General features: G+C 31.0%; 1 long non-coding RNA gene across 1 annotated transcript; it reads left to right on the forward strand.

The window, feature by feature from the left end:
• The first annotated feature begins 12,161 nt into the window (after window positions 1-12,161).
• Window positions 12,162-15,752, forward strand: LOC134686268 (uncharacterized). The gene is made up of 4 exons (XR_010101583.1): window positions 12,162-12,269; window positions 14,365-14,445; window positions 14,704-14,754; window positions 15,573-15,752. It is a non-coding gene; the product is annotated as an uncharacterized LOC134686268 (long non-coding RNA).
• Window positions 15,753-17,169: the final 1,417 nt, after the last annotated feature.

Genomic DNA, 17,169 nt, shown 5'->3' on the forward strand with positions numbered 1-17,169 from the left:
AAACACATCAAACTAATGGAAAACAATTGTTATATATCTGACTTTTTTTCTTTCGTATGTAGAGGAACTACTTTAACAACTCAGTTGTCAGTGGGTGGCACTTTTAAGGACAAGTCACCAATAATACAAAAGTAAACTTAAAAAAAGAGTAAAAAAATTACAAATTTTTAACTACCTACAGAAAGTGTAAGGATAGTATGACATCAGTAAACGATAGAATGAATATCCCTGTATTTTTAGCTCACCTAGCCCGAAGGGCCAAGTGAGCTTTTCTCATCACTTGGCGTCCGTCGTCGTCCTGCGTTAACTTTTACAGAGATCTTCTCCTCTGAAACTACTGGGCCAAATTTAAACAAACTTGGCTACAATCATCATTGGGATATCTAGTTTTAAAAAAGTGTCCAGTGACCCGGCCAACCAACCAGGATGGGCGCCATGGCTAAAAAAAGAACATAGGGGTAAAATGCAGTTTTCGGCTTATAACTCAAAAACCAAAGCATTTAGAGCAAATCTGATTGAAGTAAAATTGTTTATCAGGTCAAGATCTATCTGCCCTATAATTTTCAGATGAATCAGACATACCGTTGTTAGGTTGCTGCCCCTGAATTGGTAATTTTAAGGAAATTTTGCTGTTTTTGGTTATTATTTTGAATATCGTTATAGATAGAAATAAACTGTAAACAGCAATAATGTTCAGCAAAGTAAGATCTACAAAAAAGTAAAACATGACTAAAATGGTCAGTTGACCTCTTTAGGAGTTATTGTCCTTTATAGTCATTTTTAAACCATTTTTCGTAAATTTTAGTAATCTTTTAGAAAAATCTTCTTAGAAACTACTAGGCCAAATTAAAAACTTGGCCATAATCATCATTGAGGTATCTTGTTTAAAAAATGTGTCCGGTAACTCGTCCAACAAACCAAGATGGCCGTCATGGCTAAAAATAGAACATAGGGGTAAAATGCAGTTTTTAGATTTTAACTCAAAAACCAAAGCATTTAGAGCAAATCTGACACGGAGTATAATTGTTGTAAGGTTAATCAGGTTAAGATCTATCTGCCCTGGAATTTTCAGATGAATCAGACAATCGGTTGTTAGGTTGCTGCCCATGAATTGGTAATTTTAAGGAAATTTACTGTTTTTTGTTATTATCTAGAATATTATTATAGATAGAGATAAACTGTAAACAGCAATAATGTACAAGTAAGACCTAAGAATAAGTCACATGACCAAAATGATCAATTGACTCCCTAAGGAGTTATTGCCCTTCATAGTAAATTTTTAACAATTTTCATAAATTTGCAGATTTTCACTAACATTTTGCATAGAAACTACTGTTATAGATAGAGATAAGCAGCAAGAATGTTTAGTAAAGTAAGATCTGCAAACACATCACCATCACTAAAACACATTTTTTTTATGTAGCCATATGTGTCCTTTGTTTAATATTCACATAGACCAAGGTGAGCGACACAGGCTCTTAAGAGCCTCTAGTAATATGAAGTGATTGTTGTTTTTCTCCAAAATCAACACACAAAAAAAGAATTCCCTACAATTTCTTGTTATACCTTGATGCATATCTCACAAAGGTAATACAGCGCCCTAATTGTCCATTTAGTATTCTTCATTAATAATACTCTGTGTATATAATGTTTTATACCCTGATATTTGTCCTATAGAAATGCAAAAAATATTCTGCATATACTTGTTCTGAAATTCTTGTTCGATATACGATCGTTAGAAGAAGGCTTTAACTGTGCTATTTGTCAATATGCCATATTGTGTTGACAGTAATAGCGTACTGTTGTTATCAAAGTCCAAGATTTAAGTTTCATTGTAAAGAATTGATTTTATAATTTCTTTACTTCATTAAATAATTTGTATTACCTACATTTTGTAACAAGGCTTGAAAACTGTGGAAATTCATATCTCGAAAGCAATCGATATAATACTTGTCCATAAAGAGTCAATGAAAAAAGCCCATGAAAAACAAAAGTGACTAAAGTATTAAAAAAGGCTTGTCCCATTTAAAGTGCTTGAAAGCATTGAAACACACAAGCTAAAACCGACCCTTATATTTATAATTGATAATGATAAATTCAACGACAACATGCATAACAAATTACATTGACTTAACTATTAACTAAAACAAACAACTTGCATAACTATTTACTATTACAAAGAATTACAACACGAGAATTAGAAATGCATGTCACGGTAAAAACAATCTTCAATTGATGTACAAAACGTAACATTCATCAAGTAAAAGCAAAAATAAATAACGAATGTTTATTGCTTAGTTCTATTTGTTTTCAATAAAGCAGGGAAAATAAATCATTTCACAAAACATTATTAAAAAAATTAAACAACCTTGTAAACATGATAAACTACATGCAAAGGAATATTTTTTCTCCAGTACAATTGTACTTTAATGGGAACGTTTTTTGTTTTGTAAAAATTCAAGGTTGTATTAGAACACAAAGAGCGTATATGATATATTGTGTGACATAAAATCTAAAATGTCTTTGTATGCTTTCAACTTACATTTTCAGGACCTAACCAGTCGTTTTCAGCATTATAATTGCCATACCCAGCTAGGTGTTACTTTAATATTTTTACCAAAAGTAACTTATAGTCTCTTGGAGACGAAACACATGGCCGGATTTACCGATTACCATAAGCCTGGTATCTTTTATGGGTTATTCTAATAAAAAGTCATCATTTGGTCTTTGTTGGATAGTTCTCTTATAAGCAATCATACATCATTCTTTATTTAGTTAAAAAGAGTGTTTCTGTTGTGTCGTTGTTCTCCTCTTATATTTGATTTGTTTCCCTCAGTTTTAGTTTGTCACTCGGATTTGGGTTTTTTCAATCGATTTATGAATTTCCAACAAGGTTATACTAGTACATTTTGTACTGTTGCCTTTATTTACGAAATCTTCATGATCTCTTGGACATATGGATTTCCAGAACAACCTCGAACGATTCCCTATTGTGAATAAATGAATTAAAATACTTTTTTAGGTATATCTGTTTAAAGAGGTAATAAAATGTAGCACTGCGTGAAAGCGCATATCCATTTTTATTCCCGATTATAACATTTCGATTGAGTGTAGATTCGCATGACGGGTTACGATGTTGAATAGGAGGCGTTCAATAAGTCAACGTATCCGGTCTGACACATTAAGTGTTCACTCAGTTACCTCGGTATTTTTTTTCTAACCTTGATTTGTCGTCCTAATTAATATATAAGATCGGTATATCATTATATAATGAAATCAAATATTTCTTTTTTTTGAATTCACTGTTACTTTACCTTTCACTCGTTTTAAACAAAACAATAAAAGAAGTTACTATTTAGTTACCCTTAAAACAAAAGATTGTTCTAATGTTTGAATGCAATTCGTTTCACTCTTATTTGTTTACATGTCAGTTTGAAATTGCAGATGACATTTATAGATTATTACATGGCATTTTCAATATTGGCCCCGGTATCAGCCCTAGACTCCTATATCAAGCCAGCTTGTTATGGGTCGTGGGCTATTACCACGGACCATATGGCAAATGACACGTTATAATTTGTTTATCACATATTTTCAAGCAAGAGAAAAAAAGATAGAATATACTAAATTAGCAAATAATTAACAATAAATGTATTCAATATATAAAGTCTCAGAATTCTATATATTAAACAACTTGAAAAGTCAAAAAGTGTCACATTTCCAATTAATGCTCAAGAAAAATACACTATATCGCTGCTATGATTTCGAAATATGTTTCGCTTGAACTTTCGATGTCGTACAACATTCACTTTTTCCAATGTGGCGTCATATACTAGTATTTTCTAAATTCTTTATGACGTCAAAAGTAAACGGGAATATTTGTCTTTTCCACTGTTGATTTTTACATTCTTTTAATACGGCTGCATATTCGTAACTTTCTAAATTTCTTTTCATTGTGGTCTCATTTTTCATATGAATTTACATGCATCGTCATTTGATCTGTGAAAAAATTCTCCTGATTGTGTACCTGCTTTGGATGATAACTTGTTTACAAAAAGTTTTTGAAGGACAAGTTACCGGAAGTTTAACCCAGGGGCTCAATATGCATTTCGAGGGCTGATATCGATATTGGCCCTGAGGGTTGATAACCAACTTTGACTTCCGGCTATTACTGGCCTTGCAGCAACGTACATATCAGTACAAAATATGTGATAATACCATTTATCATATACTTAGACTAAATAACATATAATGTTTACTGTATGACAACGGCATTAAATTAACGTAAACTACATATTTTTCGAATTGGTGCTTAGCATGCTGAAATGAAAAGTTTATCATATTCTTGGACTAAATAACATATTATTTTTACTGTATGCTAATAGCGTTAAATTAACATAAATTCTATATTTTCCAATTGGTGCTACCGGTAATACTCGGCAAATTCCGTAAATTACACCAAGGCTGCGTTTTCAGTGAAAAACATTACAAAGTAGTAAACAAACTTCAATTTGGATACTGGAAAGTATATTGTGTAAAATTATAATAAAAAAAAACCAAAGAAACAAATTATTGAATAAATGCATTTTTCAAATTTTCAAACATAATTAAGAAAGTTACTTTAAAAAAATACCTTTTCAAAACAGTGTTCATTTTGTATATTTTCCATATTTAAATATTTTTCTTCTCTGTTGAGGCAAATGATACTTGAAAGATTAATATCCATTGTACTACATTTAGGGTCCGACGTCCGTGAATTTTTCACTCTTTAAACTTCTATTTGGGAAGCACGTAAAAGGGTCAATATATGAATCTGTTACTTTTCTCCATTGTTGAAGCATATGTTTAAAAGATTATAACATGTCATTTTTCATATCTCACGTATTATCAGCCCTCGAGCCATGCGGCTCTTGGGCTGATATTGAACCTAGGGCTGATAATACATGCGATATGAAAAATGCGAATAACACAATAATAGCCTTACAGTTTGTTAACAAACTGGGCGGTTTTTAACGCCATAATATACGACACCCCAAAGCTCATCGCTTAAAAAAGTCAGATTGTGAAAATCAATAAATGAATAAAGTACAAATTTAGATATTACAAGAAAATATTACACTAAAATCTAAAGATAATAAATATTATACATAATACTAATACAGCCCTTTGCATATAAATCATAACATGTTTTTACAGAATTGTGCATATTTTAATAGTACTATTTATTTGATTGACATGTTTGGGTTTTCCTCTCATTTTTGTTATTTTGAAACATTTTATCAAAATGAGAGAACATTCAAGGGCACTTAGTCGTTCATAAAAAACGCAAGACACAAGTCTTTCATAAAAAACGCAAGACACAAGTCTTTCATAAAAAACGCAAGACACAAGTCTTTCATAAAAAACGCAAGACACAAGTCTTTCAGGTCAAACACAAGTACAATCGTATTATTTTCGAAAAAAAATTCACACGAACCTACATGTAAGAGAATGCCATGCTCTATGTCTTTAATCGTAATTATTAGCATGAACGTGTACATTAATTGTCTTTAATTCGAAGAACTATAGATGTAAAACATTTTGAAAGGTGGTGTGGCGAGAAACCATATTATATGTTTAAAAAAAAGGCACAGTATTCTGTTAGTAAAAACTTGGAGAAATAGGTGAAAAGGTATAATTCTATATAAATCACACTCACGTACACACACAAACAAACACATACGTTCCTTAATATTTTAACCGTTAAGTCAGAGAACTTCGAATTCGCTTTAAGTTTTTCATGGATAAAAAATCAAACACTTTTTAGCATTTACATTTACGATTTGAAAGCAATTATCAAAATAATGACAGGACACGTTCATTCAAGCTTTGCCTACCATGTAATATGACGTCCTTCAACACTTTTCAAAACCAATATAGAATATTAAAAACTGTTTGGTATATGAATGTCAAATTACACGGAGGCGAATGAAAATGGAAGGACAATATTAAGTCTTTAGAGTGATGCTAGAGGGACGATGTAGGACATATTGCTATGAGAGTACCCGCAGAAATAATAACTTAGCGGTTAAAAACATTTACTGTACCAATATAAATGCGCAGGATGCGCTTTTCCTATATGATTTGTTGTATGTGTTTGCAATTGTATTTAATTGGTCATTAATGAAAGATCATAGAAGCCACATTATTTTATATCACATTCAGATAAATTGATAATGTTATTTTCATCAACAATTCAAACTTTTCCGATTGGGTTCAATTAATATATCTTGCAAACTAGAAATTAAAGAAACAACATACACAGTGTCATCCGCATCATTACTAGTCTTATAACTCAAATTTTGCATAAGCAATCAATTAGTACCTGAATGTATGACAAAGGATATTTATTTTGAATTTATTCATTTCCCCGATCTTAGCATCACTATACCATCTTAATCTTCATATGTGAAATACACCTCCGTATTTCATTTGGTATTCAAGAGTTCGAAGCTGCTACATCAACATTATAGAGTGTTGTTTACATTAAATCTTATGGAAATTTTAATAGCGTTTTGATCTTGTTTTGCAATTTATAGAAACTTATGATTAAATGCCTCATATAATGATTAATAACCAAGCAATGCTGTTCAAAGGTTAAGTCTTTACTTGGCTTGGTTTTGGAAAGATATACCGCGGTCTGATGTCTTTTTGTCTTTTTTTGCTATGAGATTATTGATCATTCTCGACACATGAGTATGAATGTTACTTAAGTGTTTTTCGTCTCTCTTTAAGTGCATGTTTATGAATTGCTATTAAGACTTTTTCTCGAGATGAACATAGAGTGATCCGGCAGCAGAGCTTGCTGTTTATATATATATATTTCTTTGAACAGAAAACTCACTATATATATATAAGACTAATGATTAAGTCACTGTACAGAGAAGGGAGTTTCGGTAGAAAATATTAAGTGTTTATATTACCGATAATATTGTTATTAATTGTATAAACATTAACTTTAAGAAATCTTAGCTATATTTTTGCATATATGTCAATACAAATTTCATAAATCATATTGAAATTACAAATATCAATTTAATAAAATGATTGAAAATACATTTTATTTTATCCTTGTTAATTTTTGTGTTTTTTCGTAAACATCGTTTAATTATAAAAATGCACATCCATTTTCATGTATGTCTTCCGAAAAAACAAGATTTTCTCATCAAGTCATAAAATAAAACCACAACAAATAATGTGAAATAAAACTCATTTTGTAACATGTGAATGACAAAAATCCCTCTCTCTCTGTACTTTGATCGTAAAATACTTCATCATCTTATCTGGGTTTTTTCTATTCATATTTTTCAAATGGGTTGTTGTTATTTTCCAACTGTTTTCGTGTTGTAACTTTTTTGATTGGGAAAGTTCACTTTTGCTCCCTGTATTTTCTCTGATTCGAGTTATTTTAAAATTTTGGTCTTATGTCCATTCAACTTTCGAGAATAGTTACAGTTAAATTCGATATGAGCAACACCTTTAACAAAACATTGAACGAATTCCTATAAAATGTATTTTACTATTATGTTATTCATGTTAATGTGTGTAAAATATCTTTTTGACTAAACAGATGGCTGATTATATGAGCCTGCTGAATTATCAATTAGACTGACATCATTTAGAAATAATGGAATACTTTTACTAGTTGTGCTATGTCTTTCATATATTAGCTTTTATCATACCGCCTTCAAATATATTCATCTCAAAGCATTGTTACAAAATTCTATGTAAAGATCGTATCCCCTTTGTTAACCTGGAATTCAAAATAAGTTTTTAATAACTTATCAATGATTTTATATGCGGTACAACGTACATATATCTTTCTGTGAAGTGAAAATCTTACACAAAATAAAGATGACTTATAGTTTTCTATGTGTGCTGCCTTCTTTGTAAGTGCATTCTACTAAGCACAAATAAAATATATTTTCTAGAGAACGTCCTTAAATGTTTCCTCTTTCTCATAAAATACAAAAACTGCTATAGTAGGGAAATACTAAAATAGATTGATAGAGACACTTAGTTTCATTTGTAGTCATCATCATAAATTGTTAAATTTCCTGTTTACCAAAAAAATAATTTTTCGTAGTACTAAGGATTATCTAATCCTAGGCATTGATTATCTAAGTCGTATTTGGCACAACTTTTAATGGAATTTTGGGCCCTCAATGATCTTCTATTTATTTTGTTCATGTTACTTTTTTTAACTTCTTTTTATCAGAGCGACACTGATGAGTCTTTTGTAAACGAAACACCCCTCTCGACTTTTATTGCTAACCTTACAGTATAGGTTTTCTTGTTGATGTAGCCAGAACACTGACATGCAACTGTTTATATATATGTCACTTGAATTTTGGAGGATAGTTAATCAATTTCTAATCAGCAACATCGCCTTGATTTAATGTGTTGTGCCTGATTCAAAATTTAGACAACATTCTTATTAAAAAATTTCATTTTATCTATTTCTAGTATATGCAGTTAAGACATCGGATCAGAGTTCCAATGTATTCATCAAATGAATAGACTTATGTCAGTTTTAAGGATGAATGATAACTAGTAAAATCACAAAATTACTGAACACCGAGGAAAATTCAAAATGGAAAGTCCTTAATCAAATGGCAAAATCAAAAGCTCAAACACATCAAACGAACAATTATCAGCTGTCATATTCCGTACTTGGTCCAAGCATTTTCTTATGTCGGAAATGTTTGATTAAAACTAGTTGTATAGCTAGCTAAACCTCTCACTTGTATGAGACACGCCTCAAATTCCTTTTTTTGACGACGATGCGTAAACAAAACAATCAGACATAATCTGTAAAAATGACAAAAATAGGGGTACAACAGTCAACATTGTGTTTTATTGATAAATTATAATTGACATCAACACTTTAGAGATATGTTTTTTACTTCCTATTATGTATGGAAACTACAATATTGTTCTGCATTTTACAGAAACTGATGATATGATGCCTTATTTGCTAGTTAATAACCACGTCATGCAGTTCAAATGTTTAGTCTATAATTTGCTTGGTCGTGGATGACATACTGCTGCGCTCTTTTGGTCTTTTGGTCTTTTGGTCTTTGTGCTATGGTGTTATCATTTATTTTCGACTCATTCTTTTAAACGTCCTTTAGGTGTCTTTTGTATCTTTTATAACGCATTTTTATGTATTGCCATCAAGACTTTCTCATGATTCACATGGATTGAACTTGCATCAGAACTTGCAGTTTATAAATACATCTTTGTAAAACTCACCATAGATACCAGGCAAATACGTCGGTATACCAGCCGACAGTTTCGGCAGATTAAAATAGTGTTTGAATATTTATTTTAAATGCAGATAACAGTGGAAAAAAATAGAACCAAAGTTGGCTATGTTTAAACAAACATATTTATCAAAACATTGCAAAACTTTATAATGACATTACTTGAACCAATGTGTTAAAATGATTGACAATATATTTTACTTTTTCCTTGTTAACTCATGTTTTTTACGAAAACATCGTTTACATTTTAATTATAAAAATTCTCATCCATTAATGCCTTCCGAATAAACAAGATCTTCCCATCAGGTACAAGTCATAAAATAAAAACACATCAATACATGAAATAAATGTGGAAATAAAACACATTTTGTAACATGTCACATTTTAAAATAGATATTCGGGCTCTCTCTCTCTCTCTCTCTCTCTCTCTCTCTCTCTCGTAGTGATTAAAAAACCCATCATTTTATTTGTTATATTTTTCTGTTTCTATTTTTTTAATGTGTTGTTGTTATTTTCCACTTTTAACAATATGGGTTTGGTAAAGGTTTACATTTTGCGTCTCTCTTGATCAAGAAATGTATCCTTTGTCCCCTATAGTAACTTTGATTCACATAATATTGGAAATTGATTTTTTGTCTGAGGTCCATTCTACTACCAAGTAAAGTTAGAGTAAGTATGTATGTCTCGAAACAATACGATAAATGCTACCAATAAAGTCTGATTTGTTATCAATATTTACGATAATGCCACTGATTAATTTCTTGTAACAAAAATGATATGAGACAAAGATTTTGTCAAAAATGGCATAAATTCATACAAAATGAATTTTCTATGATATTTAGGTGTGTAAAATTTTTTTTTAACTAATACATGAAAGATTATATGAGTTTAATGAATCATCAATAAGACTGACATCATTTAGAAATAACTGAATTCTTTTACTAGTCGTTCGATTTCATGGGTAACACATAAGCTTGTACCAAACCTCCTTAAAGTTTAAAGTTATTCATCTCAATGCATTGTTACAAACCATGAATTTTGTAGTGATTGTTCACCTTGAATTGCGCATGATAACCTTTGTTCATTCTTTAAGGTTTTGGTTTGTAAACTATCCATATTTAAAATTCAAATTATGTTTCTGAAAACTTAACAATGAATTTATGTTCGGTGACCAGTTCATAGCTTACTGTGAAATGAACATCTTACGCAAAAAAAAGATATCTAATAGTTTTCTATGTGTGTACCTTGCTTTGTTAGAGTATTCTACTTTGCGCAAATACTATATATTTCTAGACAACGTCCTTAAATATTTCTTCTTTCTCATGAAATACAAAAACTGCTACAATAGGGAAATCCTAAAGGAGATTGACATTGACACTAACGTTCATGTGTAGTCATCATCATAAATTATTAAATTACCTGTTTACAAAAGTATGATTTTTTTTTGGAATACTAAGGTTTTTCTTATCCCTTGCATAGAGTACCTTAACCGTATTTTGCACATTTTTTGGAATGTTGGGCCTCAATGTTCTTCAACTTTGTACTTGTTTGGCTCTATAACTAGTTTGATCTGAGCGTCATTGTTGAGTCTTTTGTGACGAAATGCGAGTCTGGCCTTTTATTGCTGGCCTAACGGTATTGGTATTTTTTTATTGATGAAGGCAGTACACTGACATCACTTAAATTTTAAAGGACAGTTAATCTAAGAGTCTTGTGTAGACGAAACGTGCTTCTGATGTATCAAAACATAAGCTTAGTACCTTTGATAACTAATTAAACCGATATGATATGTCTTGGTCTGATCTCAAAAGCGACATTATTTTGATATCTTAGAACACCAAGAAAGTCGTTTGATCTGTATATTAAGCGATGTTTTCATATTCCAATTGTGATATTTCAACAGTAGGTTGATTCGCATTAATATATGATAATGTGTAGAAGTAGAACATGGTAAATTAAACCGGTATTTTAGCGTTGAACAACAGTCGTATCAAATTCGATTATGTTGACAACGATGCAGGGACAAAATTTCGCAAATAGGGGTTCAACAAATACACGAACATAACCAAAAAACTGGGGTAATTTCAGTTGCTCCGGAAGGTTAAGCAGACCCTGCTCCACATGTGGCACCCATCGTATTGCTCATATTAATACATAGCCTGTAAATAGTATAATTTGGTAGGTCACATTCGTGAAAACAGAACCGGATTGTAGTTACAACATAAATATAAGCAACATATCCGATATCATCTGAATAACAAATATTCCATAATGGTCATCTAACTCGTGGTAGCGTCCGTAAAAGTACATTAACGAAGTAAAGTTTTAACTTCTCCATCGTTCATACTAATATCTAGTTTTAAAAGGAAAAAATAATCCGATTTAAAAGAAATCCTCTGCAAATGATATCATCAAGGATTTTCAACATGTTATCAATTTTAGAACAAGTGTTTTTTTTTAAACCACAATCCCATTGGAACCAACTTATTTGAACAAACTGTGTTCATCGTCTTGTCGACTATTTTCGCTATTCATATCATGCTGACTTCAGACATGTTCACGAAATCAGTGACAAAAAAAATGACTATAAGTAAAATAAATAGTAGACAAACCACAGCATGACCAATTGACAAAAAATTCAAAGATATATTAGTTTTAAGAATGCATATTAAAGAAACCAAGAAAATAAATAAATGATGCGTTCCTAAAAACGGTATAAATGAGAATTTTTGTTATTTATTGATAATGTAGGTTTTTAGTTTTTGTAGCATCAATGTCATTATTTATGTGACCGCTACCGCAATCAACCTTGTTGATTGATTGTCATATTAAACTAATTTTGAACATGTCAACAATATACTTTTTGTTGTCTTGTCGCATGTCAACTTTTGCGTATAAAAGACGACGAGCCCAGCTATACCTTATTCCAAGATTTGGACACCTTAACACTATATCATTGAAGAGGTAAGAGCTGCTAAATCGTTTCGTGCGTTGATAAAAGTTTTTGAAAGTTTGTTATCTAAAAACAGCAGTAAATAAGAAGCTTTTGTATGTATGTTTATATTTGACAAAGGCATTTGATCAATTCCAATACCTCATAAGTCGTGATTATTCATTATAACTTACTTTCAATTCTAGTCAGAAGATCTTTTGACGAAAAGATCACCTGCTTATCAATTACCGACTGTTACAAATCTTAACTTGAGACCTAGATTAAAATATGGTGCTCTAATATTATAATCACAAATCATTTTGAAGAGCAACCAATTTCATCATTAGATACTGTTATTTATTCTATTGTGTACAACTAATGAAAGCAAATGATTTAGGCTTCTATCATGGTTATATGTGTATTGTGCGAAAAAAAATTAAAAAAATATTCGCATCACTTTTATCTTATTTTGCGTTTATTGAGAGATTCATTTAAGTTGTAATGCTCTGTAAGATATATATTTGTAATCAGATATAAAAAGATGTGGTATGAGTGCCAATAAGACAACTATCTTTCCAAGTCACAATTTAGAAAAGTAAACTATTATATATCAACTACTGTCTTCAACACGGAGCCTATGCTCACACCGAACAGCAAGCTATAAAGAGTCCCAAATATTACTAGTGTAAAACCATTCAAATGGGAAAACCAAGTGTATAATCTTTATAAAAAATAGCCATAAACAAAATACATTTGTATGTAGCTTTTTTAATAGCGTTGCTAATATTTGAAACTAGAAGAAAATTAATGCTGTAATTATGCGAGAGAATAATTCCCGAAGAAACCCCGGAGAATTTTCCACTACGTATTCTGGTAGCGGATGTGTTTCAGTTGTTCTTACAAAACAGATCTTCTTCATAAAAATAGTTAAGTCAATCAGTAGTGTATGTTAAATTAGTCAACATCTGCTAACCTATGATATTGATGCAATAAAAAAATCTAAAAAATAAATTAAGGTCAAGGAACAGTAAATGGGCTATGTCACAGATTTCATTAAAATTTGGCATACAACTCTGGCTCGATGAACTTCAACTGAAAATCGAAAACATAATGCATTTATCTCAATTATCATTTGAAATATTACTGATTGAATTCTTACAAAATGGGTGAACATTTGTATAGAAAGCACATAAAATCGGCGAAAACCCTTTTAAAATTTGTCTTAAAATCGCCAAATCTGTAATTCTACTCCATAGATTTTTCTAAAAAACTATATGTTGTTGATACATAAGTTTCCGTTATAATGATGCAAAATATAGATAGGGTCAACGACTTTGTTCTTACGGTATACATCATTTAAAGTTGCGTTCTATGTGGAAAAATCAAACAAAACGTCGAAATAGTCGTAACGTTATCGCGTTGCAGGCCGTAAAACGTTGGTTTTTGACGTTTTTCACTACAAACAAGGTTACAAATTGAGTATTGAACAAAAAACAAAGTCGGTGACCCTATGATTATTTTATATCATTAAAACAGAAATTTATGTGTCAACAATATATAGTTTTTTAAGAAAAATCTATGGAGTAGAATTCGAGATTTGGCGTTTTCAAGACAAATTTTAGAAGGTTTTCCGCCGATTTTATTTGCTTTCTATACAAATGTCCACCCATTTTGTAACATTTCAATCATTAGTATTTCAAATGATAATTGAAATAAATGCATTATTTTTTCGATTTTCAGTTGTAGTTCAACGAGCCAATGTTGTATGCAAATTTTTAGAAAATCTGCGACATAGCCCATTTACTGTTCCTTGACCTTAAGTACCAAACTGCAGTATAAGGACTTAAAAACATCAACTGAAAAGCATTTCCCGATAATTGATTTTATCGATTATTCAATAAAGGCAACAGTAGTATACCGTTGTTGGAAATCTATAACAAAACAAAATTATTTAAGTGAAATGTGTCTTTTTGGTGAAAGCGATTACAAGCAACTGTCATTTTTTTAAAGTATCCCTGCGAAGTTTGTTTTTTTATATCAAATATATAGTTACTTTCCTGATAACAGTTTCAAGGAAATATATTCAAGAAATGTATCTGTTAATTTTTCTCTTTTCTAAATTTTAAGAAATTCACAAGAGTTCAAGGATGGGAACAAAGAATGCTCTGATGATTGCTGTTATGCTTTTGGTCTTTGTTGGAAGTTTTGGTGAGTTCCTATTATACAATATTTGTATTATCCTTCTTTTTTCATTTGGAAATTATTTCATGTTTTTTAAGTTTCATGGTCACACTGATTTAGTTTTGTTCAAAAAATGATGAAATGATGTTAAAAGCAAATTAGGTATGTAATTATTAATTAATTTACTACTAATTTGCATTATAAGCTAAATACAATACAATTGTTTTAATAGCTTACGTTATGTTTTGATATAGGTACATATTTTTCTACCTGTTCTATTTTCAGATTTGGGAGAATCGTTTTTCAACCAACAACCCCAATGTTATAAAAATAGAAGTAAGTTTCGTCTTGATTAGAGAAAAGCTGAACTGTATATTTTCAAATTCGGGGTATAGAAACTGCAGCAACAATGCAATGATATTGATTTACTGCAGTATGATTAAATTTTACCACGCAATAATTTGTCTTTAAATGTACGATATCGCTTTATACACATGATGAATGCCGAGTTGGAGGATAATGCCATTTCTTCTACCATTTAAGAAGCAGGTTTTTTAAATATATTGATGAGATTTTGTTTGTCTTGTATATATATATTTGTGTTAGATGTTATCAATCCAATAATTTATTAACCTACATTGGTTATGATTGGATACAACTTCCGCACATTAAATCAAAACTGTAGGTGACTATTTTAAACGCAGATGAAATTGATGAACTTATGCAATTTTGTAAAATATATTTGAAATCGTCACGATTGTCTGAGATTCCTTCCATCTGTAAAATATTAAATCATGTTTAAATTTTGTAATTGTGAAGCTTACGTGCTTGTATGCCTTCTAATGGTGATTTGTTCTCCTTGTACATGTATATGATTTTAGTTCACCTTCATATAGTATTGTTTTCAAGAGTTATATATATATTAAGATCGGTTACTTTTGTACCGTTTTCATAAATTGTAAGCTTTTATTTAGCATTGTAAACAACCATTCATAATCTCTTAAAAAAAATTACAAGTTGTTTTATGAAATTATGGTACTGGCTTGGAAGCTTGAGTTAGTATCAAACTTAACACTGAATGTGTTGTTGTTTTGGACAGCAACTTGATAGTTTTGGTGAATTTTGTTTGTTTATTTCCTTTTTTTAAATTTCAGTTTGCTGGAATAGATGGGATTGCGGTTGGAATCCAAGATGTGTCTGTCGACCATTCTCTAAAAACAGTCGTGTTGGTCGTTGTTCCTGGAGATGGTGGTAACATCGGAAGAAAGGCAATATGACAACACAGTCGATTAATGACATTAAGTCATAAAAACGATAATAAATAATTATCATTAGTTTTTTTGTTGTTTTTTTTGTTGTTGTTGGGTTTTTTTGTCAGTTTTTTTTCTAAATTTTCTCCTTGTAATGTTAAATAAATATGCAAGACTCAGAGGTGCGATTGGGACGCTGATGTACGATGGTCACGCTGCAGTGATATGGTCTGCGCCGTAGTACGATGGTCCTTTCGCTGAAGTGCGACGGTTTGGCATGTCGTTTTCATATTGTGAAATATTCTCAAATAAACTTTACATTGAGTACAACATTGATTCGCAGGCAGGAAAATAATTTGTAGATGAAACAAAAGAAAGGGAAAAAAGTAACGAGCGATTCAAGTCCTCAACAGTTTTTAGCAGTGCAGGAGGATATTCAAAAACTGATTAAAACTATGTCATGCGGCGAACCATATGTAACAAAGTGGCAAAAGATTAACTTTGTTTGCAGATAAGCTAACCAGACTGAGTTTTAGGAAGTACGCCGCAAAAATTTCGACGACCAATAAAATGTCTTGATTTAGATATTAATTTTTACTTGTCTTAAAGTGCTTAACACAATCGTGTGTATACAATTTAATTATGAGATTACTTTCTAGTAATGCAGTTTTGCTATATAAGTTGATTCAATGTTGTCACAGTCCCGAGATAAATCTTTTAAAATTTGTAAGAACACCGTCACTCCAGTGTAGCATTTTTGTTTATTGTGGTTACATTTAAATGTTTCTACGAAATGTTAGGCAGAAATTAACCCGAATGGTCCTTGCGTGTATTTCCCTATGCCCCCTTCCCCCCTGCTCAGCGAGTCAGCTAATTTCAACGTTTTGGGTGGAAAACGTAACATTTACTTTTATATAGACCTACTTTCTGGAAAAAAAATTTCACGCTTCAATACCATATTTTCTAAACCTATTCTACTGATGCGGTGCTAATCGAAAAAAATAGCAAGTTCAAACTTTAGACAAAAATTATTAATATTTTAAAGTTGGAACAAGACAGAAATTAAAAGATGTTTTAAATGCTAGGCTAGCAGCTCCTTTTATAAAATTTGAATTTCTTTTTACTCAAAGTCACAGGCAGACAAATCGCACTCCAGCGTAGTTACTAACAAAGTTAGCGTCATCATACTACCATCTCACTTCAGCGTGTTAACCATTGCACATAAGCGTAAACCATCGCAAATGAGCGTAACTATCGTTGTTTGGAGTACCATCGCGGTTCCGAGTGCTACAAATATATATAAAGCGTACACAACATATCGAAAGACATTCTATTGACTTGCAGAAAGCATATGTCATTCAATACAAATCAAAACAAATTGATTATTTTTAATGAAACCAAAGAAACCAAATTTATATGTTTCATAGAATATATAACCCCGTGAACTTGCGGCATGAGTCCGTGAAGTTCGGCACGGGTTACATTAAAGTCTGTAGGTCTA

Source organism: Mytilus trossulus, chromosome 10 (assembly GCF_036588685.1).
Source record: "Mytilus trossulus isolate FHL-02 chromosome 10, PNRI_Mtr1.1.1.hap1, whole genome shotgun sequence".
Taxonomy (NCBI): Eukaryota; Metazoa; Mollusca; class Bivalvia; order Mytilida; family Mytilidae; genus Mytilus; species Mytilus trossulus.